Genomic DNA, 12737 nt, shown 5'->3' with positions numbered 1-12737 from the left:
GCCCTTGGCATTATTGTTTGCCAGCTGCGTGAAGTTGGTAGGACATTTAATACATGCATACCCTAACTTTCTTAACTGTGTGTTGACACTAAGAGTACATGGTGGGGAATCTTGGGGGGCTTTCGCTAAGGTTTAAGGGAACTAGTGTAGGATTAAGGAGAAGGCTTATCTACTAAAGTGCTTACACACACAAGCTCCAGAACCTATGTCCAATAGCTGGGTGTGATGGTATGTCCTGTAACCCCAGCACTGAAGAGGTGGGGACAGGAGGATCCTTGCAGTTCACTGGCTGGCCACCCTAGCCTACCTGACAGGTTTCCTATCCCAAACAAGCCCCTGAAGTGTCCTCTAGGCTCCCACATACAAGTGGTCACTGTACACATGAACCTGCACACATGAACACATACATACAAATAAGTAAATGTGTAAGTGTGAGTTCATTAGAAGTATTTAAAAGTAGGGTCTGCAGTACATGTGTGGTGTTCAGTGGAGCCACTTCTGTCGTGGGGCAGTTAACTGGACTGTGTAATAAGTATGGTGCACGGATGACATTCACCAACGACTGCTGTATTCAGTGCTTGATGTGCACACATGTCCTTGGGCTTTCCTAATGATAATGAAATGGATAGTGCTCTTTTTACCAACTTTATGTAAACAGCACACGCCCCTGGTCACATGGCTAGTAAGTAGAGGGGCTGAGATTTCAGATCCAGGCATTACATCTCTCCCCTTCCCTTGTATAGGGCTGTAAAGGATCAGGTAAAGTGGCAGGGATCAGTTTTCCTTCCCCCGAGGCCATCCAGCATAGAGGATAGACAGGGTGGCCCTCTCCGCGTACCAGCTACCCTTTGGAGGCCTTCCTAACCATTTCTCTACCCCTCTGGGTAACTCATAAACTCTCCACTCCACACCTTGGCCTCCAGCCTCTCTGGTAAGCATTGTGGTGTCTTTGATGGACTGGGACCTATTAATTCTGAGACAAATGAATGCCCTTTAGCAGGTCTCATTTGGGGATGTGGTATTCAGTATCCTGTTTCATCCACTGACCTTTGTTATACTATGTACCCCATGGGGCTATCTTGGCAAGAAGCAGGGGTGGGGGGAAAGAAATGAGTTTTAGTGTAGAAACACAAGAGCAACTAGCAGCAAGAGGAGACTTAAGCCTCAAGCTGCCTTCTGAGCTGTGAGAAGCATGTGCCTACTTAACTCATCAGTCAGTAGCATTTTGCTGTGGCTGCCGGATCTGTGTCACACACTCCACATTTAGACCTGGAAGGACAGAAAACATATCCTGCCTGTCATCTTTGGTACTAATTTTACAGTAGTAGTAAGATGTGGTATCAGAGTCAAGTTTACTGTTTATATAAAACCAATCACCCATATTTCCTAACACCAAGCCCCCCAGAACCCAATTCTCTCTTTTGGGCCAGTGTAGTAACATAGAGACCTCCTCTACCCACCCACCATCCCCTCCAGGAGAAAGGCCTTGGTGCAACCATCCTCTCTGATGCTGCCCCACCCCAGTCCCTGGTCTGATAAAGGCAGCTTGGTTAGCTGTTGCTCTCTCTCATTCACAGTATCCTAGCTCTGATTCTCCAGGGCTCTGACACCCATGCAGGAGTCTTAGGAAGGGATGGAGGGCAGGAGCAGTGTTCTGTCATCTTGGTCTTGGTCCACATCCCTAAACTCCCTTACTGATTGTCCAGCATTGGCTGCTTAGGGAGCTTGCCTGGAGGCCAGGTGCCACACGTTGGGAAGCCTAGACTCCAGAGCTGCACAAAATGGGTACCTCATTTCACTGCCCCTGGGATTCTGTTTTACCAATATGCCAATCTTTGAAGTCTTCTCAGTGCCAGCCTTTTGTGACTTTAATTCCTTTCTATTTATAGGCAGCTGCATTCTTTGAGAAAGTGCTATACTTCAGGGCTGGGCTTACTCAGATAAATGCCTACCATTGCAAGTAGGAGGACCTGAGTTTTGTCTCACAGAACCCATGTGAAAAAGCCAACCTTGGTTGATGCACCTGTAATCCTAGCAATGGGGAGGAAGAGACAGGGGCTCGGCAGCCAGCCAGTTTAGCCAGTTATGAGTGAGGTCAGAGTCAGTCTGAAAGCCAAGGTTAAAAGTAATTGAGAAAGATACTCAATATCAAACTCCAGCCTTTACATGTGTGTGTGTGCACCCACGCTCATACACAAAAAATTGAAAAGGGGGAAAAATAACTGCAAGCTTTTAGCCATTAATCACTATTAGTGTGGCTTGCCCCTGCCCAGGTGGTAAGAGCAGATTTGTTCTGGTGGAAGCACCAGCTGTGAGCTTCTCTGGAAGTGGTACACAGTTCCCCTAGCAGGCTTGCAGGGCATCACGCCCTGGTTCCCTCCACCCACTCCTGTACTATGTGTGACTGGTGAAGAAATTGTTGGGTTTTCATGCTGAGAAATCACTGTGGGCTTTTGCAGCCACTCTGCGGTGGAGGACTTTGCTATCCGTGCCTTCAGATCAGTCTGTTGTTATAGAAATCTATATATGGTTAGGATGTAGATAGAAAATATTTGTCCACTGTGTTTCAGTTGTTCATTTATCACGCATCGTGAAGGAACCCAGGCAGTGAACCACAGTGCTGACCCAGAAAGCCATTGACTTTAAGGTCAAGTGGGTGTTCAACTCTCAGACAAGAGGCCTCATTTTCGAAATGTATATTTGCTACTCTAGAGATTTATAGTTTTCATCTTGCACTTCAGCCTATAGCACAGAATGAGATAGATAGACTGCTTAGCAAACTACAGGCCATTTAGAACCTGTGCCCCATTCTGGGGTGTCTTTGGCCTCCACATGGTAGATAGACCATCTTGGAGAGAGAGCTTTTTTCCTGGATGCCATCAAATTCCCAGGACAAGGATAGGACATCCAACCATCTGTCTTCATGGGTGGAAGCAGCCATCTGTAACGTTTGTATCATTTTGAAGCCATGGTCTGTGCTCTTCTCCAAAAACAAACCCTAGGAGTATCTTCATCTCCTCCTCAAGAACATTTCTCAATAAGAAACAGGGCAATAAGACCAATTTCTTTAAACAAAGGTCACCAAGCTTAGGGAATCACTACAGGAGCTATATGCAAGCTGCACAGGGTTAGCGAACACCACAGAACATGGAGCTGGCTGTACAGCATGGGTGCCTTGAGTTCATGGCTGACTATATCCTATTGATATAGGATGTGCAGCTTGCTCTGTGGAGTGAGCATCATTATTCATGGCCCATTGTAGTTTATGTTTCTCTCCTTTCCTTTGGCAAATGAGTGGTGAACACCATTTTTGTAGCCACAGTTCTTTAGACCATAGGACCTTGGAGTCACTGACCCAGTGTCCTCCACAAAGGCCAGTTCAGAAAATAATGTGTGTGCTGTTTAAGTTGCATGTTTCAGACTTGGAAAAGTTGGGGAAGGGATCAGATAGAAGAGAAAAGAGAGATTTTATTGCCTTACATATTGGAGAACCACGGGAAGAAAGAGGAGAAATGGAGGTCGGAAAGGAAGAGAATTGGGAAGTGGAGGCAGAGAGAGAATGCAGGGCAGAAGGATGATGAAAGACAGGATCAAAGATGGGCAGGTGGTTGTCAAGGAGATAAATGGGAGGGAGGCTGTTTTTGTTACTGTGGGCTCACACTGCAGACGTTCATTAAAATGAAGTACCTTAAAGGCAAGTAGGAAAGAGTGACAGAGCCCACTGATGCCCTATTTTACTTTGTGTGTGTGTGTGTGTGTGTGTGTGTGTGTGTTGTTGTTGTTGTTGTTGTTGTTAATGTTCCCCAACTAGAGTGAGCAATGCAAGTTCCCAAAGATTTGTGAATTCCAGATTATTGAGGCCACACATCTCCAAAGCCTGATTTAGCAAGACTAGGTCAGACCCCAGGATCCCATAAGTGTCCAGAGATGTGTGTATTGCTCCGAGGATAACCTCAGATGGCTTTCCTCAGGAAGGTGCCCATTTTATTTCTCAGTATTGGCCTAGAGCTCAACACTTAGGCTAGGCCGCCTGACCTCTTCAGCACCATAATCACAGGTGCAGTCGGCCATCCTGAGATTTGTGCACCACGGGCGCTAGGGATTGAGCCCAAATGTTCACTTTTACCAACTGAGCCATCTCCCCAGCCTTAAGAATCTGCATTTAAAAAAAAAGTTCCATGTGCTGACACTGTTGTTCTTATCCTCAGGTGCAAATCGTTGTCTCAGAAGTTGGGGGGTGAGCCATGGTGGGCTTCTTGGGTCAGGCAAGGTCAGGGAGTGAAATCGACGTCTCCGATAGCACGCGGAAGCAGATTGGCAAACACTAGAGTATAAATTGGAAAAGCGCTAAAAACCTTTTATGGGGCGTTATTTGTCTCTCTCTGGCTCTTCATTCAACTAACCATATGCTTACTTTCCATTGGCAATTGCTATTTAAATGTCAGTTGATAGCAGATGTTCCTTCGCCCTACTATATGCAAGTTAATTTATAGTCCACAAAGCCTGGCAGAGTGTACTCCAGCCTTGTCGGGGGTGGGGGGTTCCTATTGCCTCACCCACCTCTTTGTGCAGCCCTGCTGAGCCTTGTGGGGTGCAGAAGGTAAGCTGCCATTTCATTCCCCAATTGTCAGCAACACTGAGTCTTGCTTGGCTTAGGTTCTCTTCGAGGCTAGCTCTTACTCTCCTTTGTGTGTGTATTCGCACGTGTGTGCACGTGTGCATTCATGGAGAAGCCAGGGGTCTGTGTTGGTGTTTCCCTCTGCTGCTCTTTTACTTTTTGAGGCAGAGTCTCTCACTGGAGCACACTGATTAGCTAGGCTGACAGGCCAGTGAGCCACTGTCTCCCTTCCATATCCCACCCCTCCCCCACTGCCCTATGCTATGTGCCAGGACATTTGGCTTTTTATATTAGTCCTCAGGTCTTCATGTTTACACAATAAGCACTTTTCTGATTGGGTTATCTCCATAGCTCCTCTGTGCTAGTTTCTTTTCTGTTGCTGTGATAAAAGCAGCTTGGAGGAAGAAAATGTTTATTTGGCTTATAATTCCGGTTTGCAGTGCTTTATTGAGTGAGGGAGACTTAAGGAGAGGGACTTAAGAAGGAACCTTAAGGCAGAAGCATGAGAAGCACTGTTGATTTACTCACAGGCTTATGCTTAGCTAGCTTTCTGATACACCTCAGAACCACCTAACAAGGGAATAGTGCCTCCCACAGTGGACTGGGTGCTGCTTTATCAATTGATAATCAAAACAGTTCCTCAGAGGCCAATTTCATAGTTTGTGTCTCAGTTGAGACTTCCTTCTCAGATGACTCTAGGCTGTGTCAAGTTGAAATTTCTATTCTTTCAACAACAACAACAACAAAAAAAAGATCTGGTTGTTCCTGCTTGTGGGAAAGTTGCTTAGTACCCTGCTTTTGCTGCCTTAACACTTTGCTTTGATCTTTCTCATGGTTCTGAGCAAACTAAGTTGAGGTCACCTTGTTATTCTCAGAGAGTATCCATAATAGACCACTGCATACAAGAGATGTCTGCCACATGAATAATGACACTCCAGGGAATATAAACTGTGAAACAAACAAACAAGCAGGAAACAAAGAAATGTTTAGTTCTTGTGCAGTGCAACCAGAGTTAGAATTAGAAAGTAGAAATGATAAGGAAAGGGGCAGAACATCCATAGCAAGTGCAGAAATCTCATCACCCTCAGGATGCTCACTGTACCAGAAGGTTCTCACACATCAACAAAGTGGGCCTCTGACACAGGGGGAAAAGGAACTCTTTGGGATTTGTGGAAATCATGTGTACTATCTAGGGGATAGACAAAGTTTACAGATCTTTTCTACTCAGCCAATATTAATAGATAACACTTTTCTCTGTGTTTGTGGATGTTTGTCTGAATGCAAGTTCATGTGTACACGCATATGGAGACCAGAAGACACTGTTGGGTATTATTCCTCAAGCCTTTTTTTTTAAAAGCTAGCTGGCCAAAAAGCTACAGAGATTCACGTCTCTCCACTCCCTGAGTACTGATTTACAAATGAAGCTACCAAGCCTGGCTTAATATCAATATTTCTATAAGTGCTAATGTATGATAGATAGACAGAAAAATGGGCAGACACATAAGTGAGGAATCAATAATAGCTAGGCAGCCAGCAAGATGACAGACAGATAATAGATGAATGGAAGATTGGGTGGACAGATGAAAACATAGGTAGTAAATGATGGATGAGTGAGTGGATAGACAGATGAATGATAAATGAGAAAGAAGAGATGGAAAGATGCTTGATAGATAGGTAGATAGATAGATGGTAGGTCAATGATAGAAAAATGGATGGGCAGACAAACAGATTGATAGATAAATGCTAGATAACAGGTGAGAGATAATATACATGTCTACACAGGTAAATGATAGGTGATGAGTGAGTCAACGATAGATGGATGGGTAGGCAATAGATGACAGATGGTTGCATGTTCAGATGGATAGCCCTTGTGGACCAGGTCACCTCATGTTCTAAAGTCACATAGTGTCCTGAACACTCTTGGTTGTCTCAAGCTAGGGTTTCATGGTCCTCTGGGTGGGAATAATGCCTGTTTGAGGGAGATTGAGTTTTAACATGGGATACAATCAATCATGTAGATGTCTCTTTCACTACATCCCATGCTGGCAGGTCAACACTTGAGCCTAAAATCTGTACTCTGTCTAGTAACACAGAGCCTCCATTGGCAGTCAAAGGTAGGACAGTCTCAATGCTATGAGCGGGAGACAGGGAGTCCTGTGCTCTGGGTCTTTGAGATCCTGGGCAAACCACTTGTATTAAATTTCCTCATTTGTGATTGGAGCCTCACCTCTCTTTTCTGAGACCACAGGAATATACTCAAAGATGACCTTTACCTTAAAGGTCAGAAGGGAGAAAGGAGAGCATGAATGTAGATAAGTCAATATCACCAATATCCAGGGCTGCAGAATCAAATGGATTTGTGAAAACTTAACCAAGCCAGCTGTCTCCAATGCTGTGGAAATGTCACCCTCTCCTCAATGCTGGGATTACAAATGCATGCTACCACACCTCGGGTATGGAGCTGAGCACCTGCATTACTTATGTTTTTAGGAAGAGAGTTTCTTTAGTGTGTGTGTGTTTCTCATAGATATAGCTGTCAATTTGACACAAACTTAGAGACACCTGGGAAAAGAGACCCTTAACTGAAGACTTGCCTCCGTCAGCTGGCCTGTTGGTATGGAACCTATGGAACACTTTACTGACAGCTAACTGACATAGAGGGGCCAAGCCCACTGTGGGTGGTACCATGCCAAGACAGGTGTGCTGATGGACTAGTCCATCCTGATCTTGGGTGTGAAAGCCCTCTTATAGTAAATACAAACTAGGTTCAATCCTGCTTATGACTAAATCTCTGTTTCTCAAGCATTGGGCTAGGCCCCTCCTGTAATCTTAACTGCAACTGGTTCTGCACTGCCTGTTCCAGGACATGGCCGTCATGGCTTTGCTTCAAAAAGTTGTAATAACCATTATGCAATTCTACGTTTGTCTCAAAAGGTTGTTATGACTACCTTGTTATGACCACCTTGCAGTCACATCTTTGTTTCATGAGGTCATTATGACTAACTTTCATGTTTATGCTCTGCTCCTGTAACCCCACCTATTTTTGTCTACCAAATCCCCCTACCCCTGAGCTATAAAACCCTTGTTTTTCTCACATCCAACGCTGACCTTTTGAACCCTGCCTTTTTGGGGGTGGGAGGGAAGACAGTCTGTGCACACAAATAATAAAGCTTGATTTAATTAATTGCTTGTTAATTAATTTGGCCGTAATGATTTGGGTCAGTAATCTTTCTCCTCCCATCTTTGGGATTAACAGGGCCTGATTTATATAAGAAAGATAGTGGAACAGCATTCGTTCATGGTTTCTGCTTTAAGTTCTTGCTTCAGCTTGCTTTGCTGATAGACTCTAATCTGTAACATGAAGTAACCTCTTTTCCTTCCCAGTTGCTTTTGGTCATGTTTATCACAGAAATACAGAAATACTAAGACAGTGTTTATGTATGCCGTTGCGTTTGTGCACATGTCAGGAAACACACTGCCTGTGGAAGTCAGAGGACAACCTTAGATGTCTTGGTCCATGCATTCCACCTTGTTTTTTTTGTTGTTGTTTGTTTTTTTAGATGAGGTCTCTTGTTTGCTGCTACATAAACCAGGCTACCTGGCCCAGGAATTTCTAGGAATTCACCTGTCTCCACCTCCTGTCTTGTTGTAGGAGTGCTGGGAGAACAGGCACACATTATGGCTTCTAGCTTTATGTGGGTTCTGGGGCGAGAACTCGGGTCCCCACACTTGTGCACCAAGCACCTTAGGCACAGCGCCATTTTCTCCAGCCCTGCGTCTGTTTTCTAAACATTTCTTTGCCAAGGATGCATGTGAGTCCTCATCTAATGGCTCTTGTCACTTCATTGCGGTGATGGAGGAGCAGAACTAGAAAGGCTTTGTGCGGAGAAGCAGATATGATATAAAGGCATTTCACAGCGCAGAGTGCAGTGCTGTCTGGGGTATGATACCAACCTATCAATAATCCAGTTAAGACCATTTACCTGCTCTTATGTGAGAGGGTTCAGTCTGCCAATCTTCCTTCAAGTCCACACTCGCACTGTTTCAGTGTGGGCTCCACCCTGCTCCACACAGACCAAAGCATTATAGATTCCCCCCCCCAATGTAATACACAAGTCTAAATTGATTGCAGCCAAACATAAATTTAGTCAAATCTTTAATGCACTCCATTAAGCCAGGAATAAGACTTTAAAGCATTGTGTTAGCTATAGAGGAGCTGGGACTGGTGTTGAAAGGTTCTCAAGCAGCCAGAGTAGAAGGTTACCTCCGGACATGGCGTCGCATTTATTCTCAACAGTGTATCGTGGGAAAGGACGAATATCTTTTTTTTTTCCAAGTGTAACAAGCGATTACCTGTCATTATAAAGTGACAAATTCTGCACAAAGGGCCTGGTTGGCTTCTTGTTCTAGAAAGGCTAACTCCGCTCTCACACTGCCCCTGGCCACACGCCTCAGACTGCCATTGGTGGCACCAACACTCCATTTTCTTATAACAAAATTATCTTTTGAACCAGCCATTTTTCTCACCTCCAGTTGAGATGAGGGAAGAATATGTCAAAAGCCGTGCCAGGCAGCCGGCGTGGTCCCTGTGATGCGGAGAGGACGGAGCTTAGGATGAGACCTGCAGAGGACATTTCTGTACTTGCAGAACAATGTAGACTTGGAGCAATTTGACCGTCACTTTAACAGGGGGTTTCTAGGGAGAGGCTGGCCAAACAGGCCACATTGTAGTCAGGGATACACAGTCAGACACCCAGCGGGAACTCAGCACTCCTTGGTAGTGTTGCAATTGCAGGCTACTTGGGCGGTTCCCTGGGAGCCACTGTGCATGTATCTACGACAGGCAGAGTTGGGGATTTAGTATGGCGGAGGGGGAGGGGAGAATAAAAAAGACCTCACCAACAATTTTCACAATGACTCTCTATTTCACTTGCATAAGAAATCCAGCTATACGTGTGTGGAGCTAGGTAGCATTATAAAAATTGTCACTGATTATCATCATCTTTCTTTTTTTTTTGTATTTAATGTCATTGAAAAAGTTTAGGTTAAATATATGGCTTCTGTTATTTCGGTGGATAGGGTCACATTATATATGTGTTGTGGTTAATGACTGTGTGTTATGTGCATATATGTGCATGCATGTTTGCATTAGTCTGTTGGCACCTGTGTGAGGACAGGTGTGTTCGCATGTGGAGGTCCAAATTTGATGTCAAGCAACGTTCTTGTTAACTCTTCCACTTGACTTACTGAGACAGGGTCTCTCAGTCAAAACCAGAGCTCACCGATCTGGCTAGTCTTAATAGCCATCCTGCTCTGGGAATCCCTAGTATCTGCATTCCAAGCCTGGCATTGCAGGTGAGCTCATCATGTCCATCCAGTGCTCATGTGGGTACCAGAGAGCTGAACTCTTGTGAGGCAAGCACCTTAACAACTAACTGAGCCATCTCTGTAGCCATCTTGCTTGTGTTTCTTTATCAAGCTGAAAATCGGAGAAGTTGACAGAATTGCATCTTGCGAGGAAAAAGGAGCCTGTACCACAGGTTTTGGAGACAGGCAGGTTTCTCATTTGTTAAGTGAAATACTAATTGCTTTGGCCTCTGTGGGTTGTCGGGAGACTGAGAGACCTACGGGGGAAGAAAGTGCTCAGCACAGACACTGGAGTAGAGGAGGCTAGCTCCCCAACAGTTTGCTCTCCCTGCTTCTGTCTCTAGACCTGCTTGTGTGGACTGGTTAGAACCGTCCATTTCTATTCAGACTCTGTCTGTCTTCCACTCACTCTCCTAACTACGCACTTGTACAGCTAGAAAGTTTCGCTTCCTTATTGGCTCCTTATCATCTGGGGATCCTGATCGTCTCTCCCATTTGCTGCTACTCACTCAAAAGGACCCGTCCTTGTCTCCCACTTGCTGTCTCTTTTCAATTTCACAGCCAGGATCTCATGCTTGCTGAAAGGACAAAGCAAGCCCCGGATCACAGTCCGCCCCACGCCCCTTTTCTTCTACCTGGGCCCTGAGTTTCTTCCCCCTCTTCAGCTCTTCCTCCTTCTTCTCTTATTCTTTCCTTTTTCTTCCCTTTTTAAACCCAGAATTGCCTTCTTTCGATGGGATGATCAGTGCAGGATGGCTGAGGCTGAGCGAGTGCATGCAGCTAGCTAACGGAAGGTTCTAGAAGCAGGAGATGAGGCGAGTGCGATGCAATGGGACACTAAAGGAAATTGACGATCTTTCTTCTCTTCCCTCAAATCCTCCCCCTTCTCCCCCAAATCTGCCCCCTGCACCCTAATGCTTCCCCCCTCCTCCTCAACATCTCTCCTCATAGTCTACCCACTCTGTCCTAATGTGTCTCCCCTCCTCCCCAACATCCCTCCTCATCCCCAGCCAGCCTTCTCTCACCACCTTTGCTGGTTGGCTCTCAAAGCCTTGCCATGCTCAGCCTATGGGAGGTACAGGGAGCATCCAGGAAACCTTTCCAGATTCTCAAAGAGCAGCCTCCCACAGTGCCGCATGGCACACACACAAAGCTGTGCCCTCCATTGCCGTATTCCAACAAATGCATTCTTGGATGATGGTTGGGCTTGTTCTGCAAAAACTCAGTGGCGGGGGAACAAAAGCAAACTGCGAAGCTTTGTGACAACGTGTACCTTCCCCATGTTTGTAGGCATCTGTTTTCCTTCATAATCAATACCGAACTAGTCGCTCAGAGCTGTAGAAACTTCAGAGCAAATCCAGCGCGGTGGTGCTCAAAGTCCCAGGGCTCTGTGCAGCTCTTATTTTTAAGTCAGAAAAGTGACGATTTTCGTGGTTTTTTATCCAGCAGTGGTAACAAGGTGATTTTGAATCTGCTGTTGCCTTGGGAGATAGCATTCATTTATTTATTTGTTTGTTTGTTTGTTTGTTTTGTCTTTTCATCAGATCAATATGTTATTTTGCCTATTTCTGTCTTAGATTTACTGACTGTTCTCAGAAAAGCAAATTCAAAGGGAAGAAACAAAGAGATTGGTTTGTATTTCCGAAGCCCTGGCTGAGGTTTGACATACAGAAACCGTGAAAACTCACAAAGGGCTGGAGTTTCCCAGGCCCTCCGTACTGACTTATGGGTTTTGCTCTCTTCAGAGGGTCTGTCTTTGGGGACACCTGAATTATGTACTGTCAAAGGCTACTCGGGCTAACCCTGGCTTCATGGACATGGCTGTTTGCCCTGGGTTATTGATCGATGAACTGTTTACCATTTACCCTAGGCAGGAAGCAGTGACCACCATTTGTTGCTTCCCTGTACTTTCCTAGAAAATTGGGTTCAGAGTGGGAAGAAGTACTTGTAAAAAGCAAAATTATACGAATGTCTGTGTTTAATTATGTATGTGTGGGGAGGGATGCGGATAGGAATGCAGGTGCTGAGGCAGCCAGAAGCTATCAGATCTCCCCACTCTGCCCCTGCAGCTGCAGTGACAAGCCCCTGTGAGCCACCTGAAGTGCATGCTGGGAACAGAGCTTCGGTCTTAACTCTTGAGCCATCTCTACAGTCTCATCAAATTCTTACTTTAAGATAGCATCTCATGCAAACTTTTGTTCTGGGTGCTCAAGCTTCTCGGGAAAAGAGAAAATAAAGTCCTAAAGATTCCTCAGGCTTATTTTCTTGTTTTGTCAGTCAAGTCTCATCATCCTGTGGTTTGGGGTGTTTGTCAGTCTGTAGAAGTGGGTGCAGTCGTGTGAGTGAGAATGCAAGCATGGAGCATGGAGCATGCAAGTGAGTGTCTGGAAAGCCAATGCACGCCCCCCCCCCCCCAGGGAAGGGGGTGGACAGACAATGCCCGCCTCCCCTCAGGGACGAGGGTGGGCCGTGTAGTACCTTCCACAGGGCCTGACATTCCTGGCCATCCACACTGCAGCTCATTGCTGCAAAGGCAGAGGGTGTGCCCCTGTCTCTACACAAAATGAGTTTTAGACATTTTGGTGTTCGGGAGAAATTTGTTTTCCTATGTAAAGGTGGAAGGGACATTGCTTCCAAAAGTGTTTGAAAAGAAGCGGAGGCTCCGGCATAGATAGCAGCCTCATGGTTAGAGGTGTGTACACCTTTTGGGACTCTGTGTGTGTGTGTGTGTGTGTGTGTGTGTGTGTGTGTG

General features: G+C 45.6%; 1 protein-coding gene across 1 annotated transcript in view; it reads left to right on the top strand.

Moving 5' to 3' along the window:
• GPR39 (G protein-coupled receptor 39) overlaps positions 1-12737 on the top strand; it is a gene marked incomplete at its 3' end in the record, with an annotated part of 195535 nt that overhangs the window by 181537 nt on the left and 1261 nt on the right. The window lies entirely within an intron of this gene.

The sequence above is a fragment of the Acomys minous genome, assembly GCF_964271855.1.
Source record: "Acomys minous genome assembly, chromosome: 1".
Taxonomy (NCBI): Eukaryota; Metazoa; Chordata; class Mammalia; order Rodentia; family Muridae; genus Acomys; species Acomys minous.
This window is presented reverse-complemented; position numbering and strand designations above follow the sequence as displayed.